The sequence below is a fragment of the Eurosta solidaginis genome, chromosome 1 (assembly GCF_040869045.1).
Source record: "Eurosta solidaginis isolate ZX-2024a chromosome 1, ASM4086904v1, whole genome shotgun sequence".
In the NCBI taxonomy this organism is placed as follows: Eukaryota; Metazoa; Arthropoda; class Insecta; order Diptera; family Tephritidae; genus Eurosta; species Eurosta solidaginis.
The window spans coordinates 48,898,900-48,912,029 of record NC_090319.1 but is presented as its reverse complement, the minus strand read 5'-3'; the positions used below and the strand labels follow the sequence as shown (position 1 = coordinate 48,912,029).

Below are 13,130 nucleotides of genomic sequence, written 5' to 3'. Positions count from 1 at the left end.
TTAAATAACTTTACTGGATTTACTAAGTTTGGAAGTTAACTGCTTTTACTTAACTTAAGCTTATACGATTATAATTGGTAAGCAATTGGGGATTGATTGGATTAAGAACGTATTTTAATTGAGTGCTGTGGAGAAGCTCTGTAGAGTAAAATAGCTCTGTTACAGTTAGTAAACTGACAACTAATATTTCTTCTTATCATCATGATCATCATTCTTCATTAATTGGTGCTTAACCGCCTAAGCAGTTTTGGCCGTTTCGTAAAAAGTCACGCCAGCTATCCCTGCTTTGCGAGCACCGTGGGAAGCAAAGTCGTCCTCCACCTGCCTGTCCAAGCTTAGTTGAGGCCTCTCCTTTCCTCTGCTTCCAAACTGCAGGGCTTATTGCACTGTCTTCATATCTACGTAAAACTCATACAGCTCATCATTATATCCCCATTCATACTCCCCGTCGGTATCACGAACAGAACCACAAATACTCCGCAGAACTTGTCTCTCGATCACTCCAAGAGCCATCTCATCTTCCCTTTTTGTTGTTGTTGTAGCGATAAGGTTGCTCCCCGAAGGCTTTGGGGAGTGTTATCGATATGATGGTCCTTTGCCGGATACAGATCCGGTACGCTCCGGTACCATAGCACCATTAAGGCGCTAGCCCGACCATCTCGGGAACGATTTATGTGGCCACATTAAACCTTCAGGCCATTCCCTCCCTCCCCACCCCAAGTTCCATGAGGGGCTTGGGGTCGCCAGAGCCTCGTCTGTTAGTGAAACAGGATTCGACGCGGATAGATGAGGTTGAAAATTGGGTTTGGAGAAGCTATATATTGCGCTGGCAACCTGAAGGGTTGCGCTACACAGCCCCTTGAATCTGGTAATTTAGTCGCCTCTTACGATAGGCATACCTACCGCGGGTATATTCTGATCCCCTAACCCGCTGGATCTCATCTTCCCTCGACACCATCAATGATGAGCGACTTGTAGAGCGTAATTTTTGTTCACAAGAGTTATTCTCCGTTTGTTTTCTAGGCTGACATTGTTTTTGCTGTTAATTATAGACGAAATCATCCACAGCCTCAAGTTTGTATCCGTCCGTCAGTGACGTGGCTGCCGAGGCGCAAATGCGCCGACTTTTTCTTGGATGACAACAAGTACTTCGTCGTGTTCTCTTTTACCCCAAGACCCACGATGCAAATTGGAAGAGAAGCTCGGCCTAAAACCTCTTCGGAGGTTATCGCGCCTTACATTTTTTTTTTTTTTATCTAATCCCGAGAAGGCAGAACTCCTAGAACATGTTTGATGGCCAATAATATCAGTAATTGTACGCTTAGTTCTGCTGCTTTGCTGAAAGATCTTCTCCAGCATTATGTTGAAGAAATCACACCAAGTGGAGTTGCCTGAAGCCACGTTCGGTTTCAAATAGCTCGGAGAGGTCCTTCCCAAACTTAACGCAGCTGGTGGATTTGCTCAACGTCATTTCGTATAGCCTTATTACCCTTGCAGAGCCTTTTAACCTTAAACTCAGACATAGCAGCACACAAGCAATTTATTTTCTGTCAAATGCTGCTTTGAAGTTTCCAAAAAGATGGTTATAGTCGACAGCTTTATCGTAAGTCTTCTCGAGCATCTCGCGCGTTATGAAAATCCGGTCCGTAGGAGATTTACCAGCTCTCAAGCTGCGCTGATAAGGTTCAATCAATTCGTTGACTATGTATGGGCTTCAGTCCTTTGCACAATATGCTAAATAGAACCTTATACGCCATATTAGGCAGGCTAATTCCGCAGTAATTGGCGCGATTTGCGGGATCGCCTTTCTTGTGGAATGGGCAGAGCACACCTTTGAGACCTTTGACCTTTGTCCAATCTGCTACTTTCAATGTTTCCGTCTCCTAGACATACGTTATACACATCCAGGGCTTTGTATACTTCGATAGCTTATTCGTTGATCATATTCCAACGCTGTTATCACCCTATCTGCAATTTTCATTCCCAGGAGTGGCTCAACCAAAATGTGGTTGGCGGTCGACTGTTGCTGAGATTGCAATGGCCTGTTGATAGTTGAACGAACGTGCGAATAGAGGCGAATGCCCGAGACATAAACAAAGAGACCACCAAAACCCACAAAACTCCTTCCACAACCGTCTCAATGGCAAATAAAAAGCGCAATAAAATGTATTATGTGCGTAAAAAATTGTAAAACTTGTCAAGCTTATTCGACTGACTGCGTATTTGTGTAAATACACAACGTGTTTGAGGGAGAGGGGGAGGGGGGGGGGGGGGGGGGCGGGGAGGCTAAGTAAATATTTTGCAGTAAGAATTGCTGTAGTAAATATTACAAAACACTTGCCTCGAAGGAGAATTGCAGGCTGTCGTAGCGAAGTTCTGAAGCAGCGTTGTAAATGTACGATTAACGGTACAATTTTGTGAGTAGCAAACGAAAGCATCTATAACAACAAAAACCGCAACTGCCATAACAGCGTTGACGAGCTACATATTTTACAACGACATTTTACAATTTCATTCACATTTTTTACATATTTTACAAATTATGCTGTAACACACCTTACCGCCCGACCTCTCTGCATATCCCACACCCAGTCACGGAGCAGCAATCGTTAAATTAATGTACTCACATCGGTACTCGTAGTATACGCTAGTTTGCGTTAGTTGTAATGATTCCGAATAGTCATCGGATCATAGTTGCCTGCTGCACCTAAGGACATGCAAGGATGAGAGAGGGAAAGAGAGAGAGAGATGTTACTGGGTTGTAGTTTGTTGACCAAAAAGCCGTTGACCTGCAATGTTAAGTAGAATGCTGCAAAAGCGTACCCTTCTGCGCAAGCACCAGCATAAGAAAGAGAATAAGTATGTAGGAAAAAAGGACTTTGTAGTTTATGCTAAGCGAAAAAGAGAGCTCGCCTTCCACTATCGGATGTCATACTCTTTCAGACTTAGGACTTAGTTTGGCAATTCATCAACATTCTTCAACTGATTTGTATCATCCGATTCTCATTTAAATATATACTAGTACACCACCCACTTACGCAAGTTCTTTGATTCTGAATTCTGTGGAGCCCTTGAGCGAATACTATGCTTGCGTGATATAGTAGCGACGAGACGTTCTCCTATACGTCGATATAGTAAAGACACTGGACCAAATACTTTAAAGAATATGTAAACCAAATCAACTCCTCACTAGGGATTCAAGGGGTTGTGTAGCATAACCCTTTAAAAGGGTTGCCAGTGCCATTTATAGCTTCTCCAACCATATTGTCAATTTTAACTACCCGTGGCGAGTCTTGTTCTTTCAGAAGAGAGGGTTGGATGACTTAGCAGATACAAGGTTATCATATCTAATCGCTCCAGAGGATGGTTGGACTAGCACCTCAATGGTGCTAACTTCCCAAAAGCATCGGATCTACAAAGGACCATTAGCATCTATAAAGCTCACCAAAAACATAGAGGGGTATCCTTATCGATAAAGAAGAACTCGGAGAAGACTATCGGACAGCTAAGATGTGACTACCTTAGAACTCTTTTCCACGTTGGACAAGAGAAAATCAACAGAACGAAATTAATGTTGTTCAAGCGCTTCGTCAAGAGATAAACTTCTTGCTTCACTTCGTGTTTCGAACATATTCTATGTTAAAAGATGAAAAGGAGCTGAGCTCCAGGAAAGGCATGGCCGCCTCAAAGAAAATTATGAAATCGTAGGAAGCCAATGCTTTATCGGCGATGCAGATGACCGCAGTAGAGCAATATTTGGAGCCACATCCAACTTAAATGAAAAGGCGTTTGAAAGTGACGTTCTAGCGACCCCTAGTTCCTCCCGAAAAGAGAGGGTTGGATGACCATATGGAAACGCTCTCGAGGTAGTCAGGCTAACATCTTAATGGTGCTAATTTCCGGACGTACCGGATCTACAAAGGACCATTCACATCGATTAAGCTCGTAAAATCTTCCCTTATCGAAAAAAAGAAGAATACCAGCGGATAGCTAAGACGAATTAAATTAGAACTAGTCTTCAATTCATATGTGTTGGAACTTTTTCCATCTTCCCTTGTCAAATATGGTTTGGAGACAAACCGGTTTCGTTGTTGCGCCATCATCGATATCTTTTTTCGTTCTCTTTTTAAAATTTGAAAATCAACATCAGCAAAACAAAATTAATGGTTTTCAAAAGCTTGATTTCATGTTCCGAACAAATTTTTGTGATAAGATGGAAAGCTCTTTGTGATTGTTGCTTTGTTGTGCAGATCTTGGAACGCTACAGCAGTAAGGCTATACCGAATGGCGCAGCTGAGCTACAAGCGTCAGATGAGGATGACGCCGGGAAAAGCGGAGCTCCAGGAAAGGACTAACCTCCTCAAATTACGAAATAGTAGAAAGTCTATGCTTCATCGGCGATGTAAGTGACACCAGCAAAAGGAATATCTGGAGCCACATGCAAACCCAAACATAATGGCGTCCGAAAGTCTACTGCGGCGAGTGATGGTTCTGCGGAATGCTGTATTCATATATCAATGGACAGTTTCTTTGGTATGAGGGAATATGGTTTTAAAGGCGTTAAAAAGAATATACACGTCGTCGTAAAAGATTTGACTCTTTACCAACAAACGAGAATCGGACGAAAGAGATTCGGAGTAAATGGCGATTGCAGTGATGTAGAGGGATGAAAAATCACAATTACCAAACATCCATTGCCTTTGGCAAACCGGCAATATTTAACGTATTTCCTCTGCCAAAAGACGCACCCATTACCATAAACATAGTGCGTCTTCCATTACCATCACCGCCAAAGAGGTTGAAAAAGCCATATAAACCTAAGAAGTCATCAAAGGCAGTAGACCCGGGTGGGATCTCTGTCCACCTTTGCCAGGTGGTCAAGGTGGTACCTGTACTATGTTCCTAGGAACCATCTAACAAAGGAGACCCATAATATCTGATATCCCTCTCGTCGCCAGTAACCAAGACACTTGAAACCGTCATGCTCCCTAATTTCATCACAAACTGCAGGACAGCAAACTTTTTCAGTGGTCTAAAATTAACAACTCTCTCCTTAATCTTTCTGGTTTCGACACCGCACGTAACTTGGCACTATCGCCGAACAAGTTCTCCGTGACCTTGTTGTTGTTGTCGATAAAGACAATCCACGAAGGTTTTAGGGAGTGTTATCAATGTTGATGTTCCTCTACCGGTATATGTAGATCCAGTACGTTCCGGTAACAAGCAACATTAAGGTACTAGTCCGACAATCTCGAGAATTTTTTAGAACAAATGGACAAAGAAAATGTCGGCAATATTGGACATTCACATCGATGGAATTACGCTACCGACTGTCATGCAACCGAAAATACTGGGAGTAACATTCGATAAGTATACAGCCGCAATCGTACCTTAAGTTAAGAGCCCTTAATTCCCTCGCTGGCATCACATGAACAAAAGATAAAGAAACGTTGTAAGCCTCCTTTAAAGCAATCGGCAAACCGCTTGTATACGACGCGTCTTCGATAAGGTCGCCAAACTTAAAATAAACGCACTGGGTCCCTCCAGTAGGACTGTCAAAACACCACACTCAGGATGTTTTCTTATGAGGTTACGATTACTCTCCATAAAGGAGAAAAACGAAATGAGATACAAGCAGTTTCTGCTAAATCCCCATAAACTTGGCTTTCCTTACAAAAACTGTGTGACGTGGTCCCACCTTCCAGGGATATAAGGAAGCATTTCCCCAAACATTACGGAAAAATGTGCCACGTAGGAACTACACCTTTTGAAACAGAAGAGCATAAAAAGATCTTCAGCCCCATTCACAAAGAGTCTAAAAGGTTCTTTGCTGATAAATGCTCGGCAAACCTCGTTCTTAAAGTCCAATACAGGAAACTCGCAGTAGAGAAAATCAGTAGAAAAAACACTCTCACACAACTTTGATCTTACTTACTTACTTAATTGGCTATTAACCTTTTAAACGGATAAGACCATCCAACAAGGTGCGCCAGAAGCTACGTCGTTGGGTTAACTGGCACCAATAGTGCTTCCAGCTGAGTGGGGCCTGCTCCTTCCTCTGCTTCCATAGGCGAGTTTTGATAAAAATATTTTCTTAACCTGAATTCACCTTTAAATCTTTTTCGTTACTCGCCCTCGCCAACGCGTAGAGGTCCCTAAATCTCTCTCAAACACTCATAGTTTAAGCGACCAATTTTCTAGTATCCATCTCGACATACTTCCTGTAATATGCCCTCAGATGACAACAACCATCTCTTCAATTATAATGTAGAACGAACGCCTCTAACCGCCATGCCACTTCGGCCCAACCTTATTGAAGCCGATAGTTACCTTGGAATTAAGTTAGAGAATACCGATGACATCATCTACTTTGTGTGGCGGGAATACTCATGAAGTTTGACATCCTTTTAGGCAATGTCCCAGGGACATAAGGAGAGATATCCGCAAGCACTATGAAGAAACCCGGCACTCAAGAATTCAGTCGTTTGAAATAGACACTTAAGCATAAACAGGGCCGCAGCCTCAGCCACGATGAGTCGGCGAAGTCCTATGCCGATAAATGCCCGTTGAGCATATTTTCTCTGCGGTCCGAACCTATGGAAACTGCAAGCTTCCTTGGCTTTTTGTTAGAACATAGACAAATAATTTGTTAGTGATCGCAGCTATTGAATAAAGCGTAGCACTGCTACAAGAAGAAGAAGAAATTATTCAAAGCTCCGACATTACCTAGGCAGACATTTACGCTTTCGCTATGACAGATTTTTAACCCTTATGGTGTTGCATACTTTAAGGCACAATTTTTTCATATAAGTCAATTATAATGTACAGCCAACATCTCTAACAACCATGTCACTTCGGCCGAACCTTATTGAAGCTGCTAGTTTCCTTGAAATTAAGTTAGAGAATACCGATGACATCATCTACTCTGTGTGGCGGCAATACTCATAAAGCTGGGCAACCTTTTAGGAAATATCCCAGGGACATAAGGAAAGATATCCGCAAGCACTATGCAGAAACCCGGCACTCAAGAATTCAGTCGTTTGAAATACACCACTTAAGAATAAACAGGGCATCAGGCTCAGCAACGATGAGTCGGCTAAGTCTTATGCCGATAAAATCACGACGAGGTTATTTTCTCTACGGTCCAACCGTATGGAAACTGCAAGCTTCTTTGGCTTTTTGTTGAGCATAGACAAATAATTTGTTAGTGATCGCAGCTATTGAATGAAGCGTAGCACTGCTACAAGAAGAAGAAATTATTCAGAGCCCCGACATTACCTAGGCAGGCATTTACGCTTTCGCTATGACAGATTTTTAACCCTTAAAAATTTTTCCATATAAGTCCAATTTTTTTGTAAAAAGCTAAGGAATATGGAAAAAACTCTTCAGCGAAACAATTTTGAAACAAAATTTTCCAGCTAATCATATATACATATATATATGTACTTATGAATAAGCAATTCTGTATACATATACATAAACGCTTACATATACATACTATATAAACAGCTATTTGTTTATAGATATTTATGTATGTAAATAATTCGTTTTATGCGAAATGACTTTTCAATCTATCTGTTTATTTTTGTACGTTTTGTTTACGTTTCACTATTTCGGCTTCGCTGCTAAATATGACAATGGGTGGTGGTTTTGACGCATGCGCAAACCCAGTCAAAACATAAAAAAGGCACATAAGTAAATAACCGAAACAATTACACTCGTAGAATATAGTAATAGCAATTATAGTACCATAACCATATAAACATACGTTCATTAATATGTACGACATGGTATTTATGTGTGTATGTGTGTATCCTCGATATTTGGTGGTTTGGTTGGTACTACTACAACCCACTAAAGTCCTTCATGATAAATTCAATATTGCTGCTGTTAATGTTGTTGGAGTACCATAAGTAGTAATATTTTTTGTTTGGTGTTTAAATTTCTCTTTTTATAATCGTGAATTACGATGCCAATTTTTTTTTTTATAACACTGCGGTATACTCGGCGGTTTAAGGGCCAACCAGGTTTGCAGCGTTTTGGAGAAAACGACTCAATAAATAAATTATGTATCAATCCTGTTTCAGATTTGTGTGCTTGTGACTTGCGTCTGGAACCCTAAAAATAGTTCCATTTAATGAATGATGAGGAATCTTTTTTCTGGCCAAGGAATTCATTGTGTGGACAATCGAATGTATGAACCCTTTCGAGGCAAGGTACCGTTACATCTTCAACGTCCGAACAAGGCTTGAAAACAATCCCACCCTGCGACATTTACAGGCCACAAGAGGAGGTAGTCGACGTAGATGAGGACTCCTTTTATATATTAGAAATGATATCAAAATATCTAGCTTGGCGTCTTTTTCGAATTGACTTAATGCATTAGCTTTTGGTCCTGTAGTACTAAAACTTAGTCCTATTCTTGGTTCTGTACTGATTTAAGAACGCTAACCAAAATGTATGCATCTTTGTTGACGTCAGGTTCAAAGGTGTGAGTATGAGGCGAAAAGTCCACCAGAAAATCCGTCGCAAAAACAAAGTTTACACGAGATGATAACCAATGAGTTACATGTGTTTAGCCTAGATTTAGATTGCACATATCCTAAGTGTTGTTGTTTTAACCATAAAAATACTCTTACTTACTTACTTACTTAATTGGCGCTTAACCGTCTAAACGGTTATGGCCGTCCAACAAGGCGCGCCAGTCGCCAGACTTTACTTTTCAATTGCCTACCCATTGCCTACTTAGGTGGGCAATTGAACCATAAAAATACTCCCGAGAGCTTAATGAGTGTTGCGGATATGAGCAGTATTTTGTCGGATGGTGCTATCCCGACTGTCTCGCGTGCGATTTATTTTCTAATATTCGAACTTTCAGGGTCGGTGGGTTTAAATATACTTTGCACCTTAACGCGTTGAAGCGAACAAATAGAACTGCCAGAAAGCTTTGCAAACGTCAGTCCGATAGCCCAATCTCTGCTGATGGGATATACGTTAAGCCACCCAACTATGGCAATATACTGACTAAAAAATTAGTAAGTTGCAAAGACCGTCGGACTAATCGCTGAGTTGATTTAACAGAGCAGAGCAAGAGAGAGATAAATATTGTACATCAAATTTAAGCCAAAAATGGTCGTACGAACAGCCATAGTGGGGATTCAGTGTGCTTCAAGCCTGGTCAATCGACTATCGATCACATTTGCACGATTGGCCAATACCTGCAAAGAGCCTAACTATCATCGGTATTTTCTGTTTCAAAGCAATTTTGGAGAGCAGGACAAGTACCTTGGTAGCGAATCTATTTTTGACAGATATTTGAAAACCCTAAAGGACTTTGTATCGCAACATTATCAGCTTAGAAATAAAACGACAGATTACTCCGACCATCAAGTACTACTAAGGACTAAAGTGTAACAAATTTTCTGCGAAGGTTCTACAAATCCGTCATCAAACCAGTCCTCATATATGGGCAAGAATCATGAACTATGTCGAAAAAATGGTAAGGTTCTTCGTGTATTGGACGGAAGAATTTTCAGGCAGATAACATCGGGTTGTATCGAAGGAATTTTAATGACTAGCCTTCGTTGGCCAGGTTGTATTTTCCGAACGGACGAAAACAATTTGTCGTTTCCACCGAAGCTAGTTGACAAAACGTTAATTAGAGGAAAGCACAGGGTGCGTGAGGAAACAATATCCGATCACAAGCAATAAGATCAATGCTAGAAAGATCTCTGTACGGTATTCAAGTCAGATATTTAACGAGACCAAATTACGCAGGGGTAGCACTACACAGAACTCTCACGTGAAATGCTTTCATAGTCTGCTGGCTGAAAACCAATAAAATGTTGGGAAGTACTAGTTTAAGCAACGGCATCAACTCGTTTGTCTCGGAATAGGAATAGGAGCGATGAGAACAGGCCATGTTGATGCACTTAAATTCTTAATGAGATAAACTCCTTTCACTATATAATATAACACACTTGGTGCATTAAGATTTAAAAATATCTCTGTTCTAACTAGAAGTTGGCAGGACATATGAAGATTCATAGAGACTACCAGATTACAATTACGTGGTGCTATCGCCCATATTATCATATTCTCGCGGGACATTGAGTAATCGCTTACTGACAGAGTGCTAAAGGAAACAGCGATTCCATATACTGCCCCTGGCTCAGATGTTTGATTCAGGGAGATAAAAACAAGGATTTGATAGAATAGATTCACAGGTAAGACGGACGTGAAGGTAATGAACAGGCAGACCACTTGCCAAAGAGAATAAAAAGGATTTGATAGGATAGATTCACGGGAAATGCGGACGTGAAGGTAATGAACAGGCAGACTACTTACCAAATAGAATATTTCTGAAGGTTCAATAGAACGCTTCTAGAGTAACAGCAAGTCAAAGTGCTTATGCATCCATCAAAAAGAGTACCAGCCAAACCCATTAACTTAAATCTCATTGAGTTTACGACACCTTAGTATACGATATCACCTAATTAAGACAAATCTGTCCACTGTACGATGGAGACGACGTTGCAGTAGACATAAATGGAAAGTGCCTTCCAACAATTAGCTCTTTGATAGATCGGGCGCATCTAGGCATCTAATTTCGAGTTGAGCGCCAGCACGGAGAAGGCGGATATGATTGTTTACAAGGAGGTACAAGGTTCCAAATTGGATCTGGCCTAAGCTTGGAGGGGTAACGCTGCAGAAGAAACCTTGCATAAAATAGGAATCAGTCTATACAGTAAGTTGTCGTAGAAGCTCAACGTGGAGGAGAGAGTGAAGAAGGCTTCGACGGCATTTTACGCATGTAAACGAATGCTGGGTTGTACGTGGGGTCTACCACCCTCTCTTTTATTTGGTATTTATAGCGGATGTGAAGCCTATCTCATAGTATGGAGTCATTGTTTACTGTGCAGCTACACAAAAAAGAACCTACATACCTCAAAAAAAGCGGTATGCAGATTATCGATGCTGTATGCCATTCTACACATTTAGCCTGTACACCAGATCACAAAGAACAACGCTTTAACAACTCCAACGAGGTTTAGTGCCTCTGATACCGTATCTCCGCTTCGAAGAGCCAAAATAAAGGGGTAGGGTCTGTGGTCTACTGTGATGATCTAGAAATTCTACAAGCTGCCAGCTGCATAACCAACGGAGTAGAAACAATGGAAGAAAAATGCTTAGACTGCAGCCGCCTTTGTATTGATATCCAAACATCAGCAGGAATTAAGGCAATAATCTCTAATAGCACACCATTGAAAAGTGTGTTAGAGTGTAAGCAATGCCTGATAGTAACCGCGATAGGGAAAAACATACATAAATATTGGGTCCTAGGGCGTACGGGATTGAAAAAGAGTACAAGTAAGCTAAACAAGACGCATCAGTCCAAGCTTGCACCTAAACGTTCCAATCAGATTGGATGAGATCAAAAGTAGGGGGAGCTGCACATTATCGACCAAACAGGAAAGGCGTGGAACCAAAAGTGGGGTTGCAAAGCGTTGAAGATCATGTGCAGATCTAACAACCTTTGTTTGATGGTTGACGAAGTGAAAATTTTCTTAGGAAAAAAAGCCACAAAATGAAAACGCCGACAGTTCAAGTTCAAAATAGTAATATTCTTATAACTCCTCTTTGTTGCATGACATTAATCATATATAAAAGTATGTACAAAATTAAATAGAATAAAATAAGATATGAACAAGATGTCCGTCTATTTTCAAGTAGAATGTCAACCGTCTTTTTTGGTTTATGTGTACCACGGTTGCCACACTGTTGAATATTATGCGGTCAGCGATGATTATTATTCCTGTCAGTAAATAGTGCATCGTGATAGTGTGTATTTATATAAGCTTATACCAACAAAGTTACTCTTATCATTGAAGAGTGGACTATAGGCTCTTGATAAGTATTACATCTGGACACTACTTCTAGCATCACATGCTACTTAATCAGGCCTTTTAGGTGATAGCAGATGCAGGAAATTTGGGTTGGAAGAGGAAATGATCGTGCGAGTTTTGTGCTCATGCTCTGTGCTTGCCAGGCAAATACTCCAGCTATTAAGAGTCATACAGCTATCTGATCTAGAAGCAATAAGTGGCATAGATGCAGGAAAATTCTAGTATTTGCCAAGACGACGGAGTTATTTACTAACCTAGATTCTAGTTTTTGATAGGGTTTTTCAGTCGTGGTCGTTAAACAAACTTCTGGTAACACTTTGAACTCATTCAGTCTTTGTAAGATCCTGACGGACGGCCCAGTTCAACCTAACCTTGTCATTGCTTTGTGCAAAAGTATATTTTCTTTTACTCTGCGTGCTAGTGTTCTGATTGGGATCGATATTCACGTGCCTTCCTAAAAATTTTGTATGTATGTATGTACTCACTCATGATTCAATTACTAGAGGTTTGTTCTTCAATGACGGCAGAGCTTTGACACTCCCAAATTGAGAAATCTGGACGGGTTGCTTTTACGAAGTAAGGAAAACGGGTAATAATTGAATCCCCTTTAGTGTAGTAGGTTTTGGAGGAAATAATTCAGTTTCTACTAAATATTTCGTGAATTGATAAAGAGCTATATTGGTTTAGAATTTTATTCAAAAATACATTATATCAAAATTTGTTTCAAAAACTCCCTATATGAGCATAAGTTCAATGCATTTTGACATAATAGGGAGTTAATGAAAAGCATTCAGAGGCGTTCTTCAATCTAATTCTAATATAGGGCGTTTTTGTGACAAATCATGAAATGGGAAGTTTTTGAAAAATATTTTGAGATAAGACGATATTGAAAACGCAGCCGACATGGTCTGAGAAAAAAAAAAAAGTAAAAGAAAATGGCTTATTGTCTTAGAACTTTATATTCCGGTCTTGACTTTAACAGAAGAGTTCAGCTTTTATGCGGTCCTGCTACACAGGGAGTATTTACATTTTTATTCTGAAATGTCGGCAAGCTCCTTTACGTTAAGTATTCATGGAAGTGTTCCGGATAAAACGTTAATTTAGAATATTCGGAACACGTTCGTTTGATACTACCTCACGAGGTCCGAATATACATAATATTCAAAATATAAACCGATTCCCCAAATTCTTAAATGGAGACGAATGTTCCGAACATACGGAATG

General features: G+C 40.5%; 1 protein-coding gene across 12 annotated transcripts in view; it reads right to left on the bottom strand.

Moving 5' to 3' along the window:
* InR (Insulin-like receptor) overlaps positions 1-13,130 on the bottom strand; it is a 548,799-nt gene that overhangs the window by 524,664 nt on the left and 11,005 nt on the right. The window lies entirely within an intron of this gene.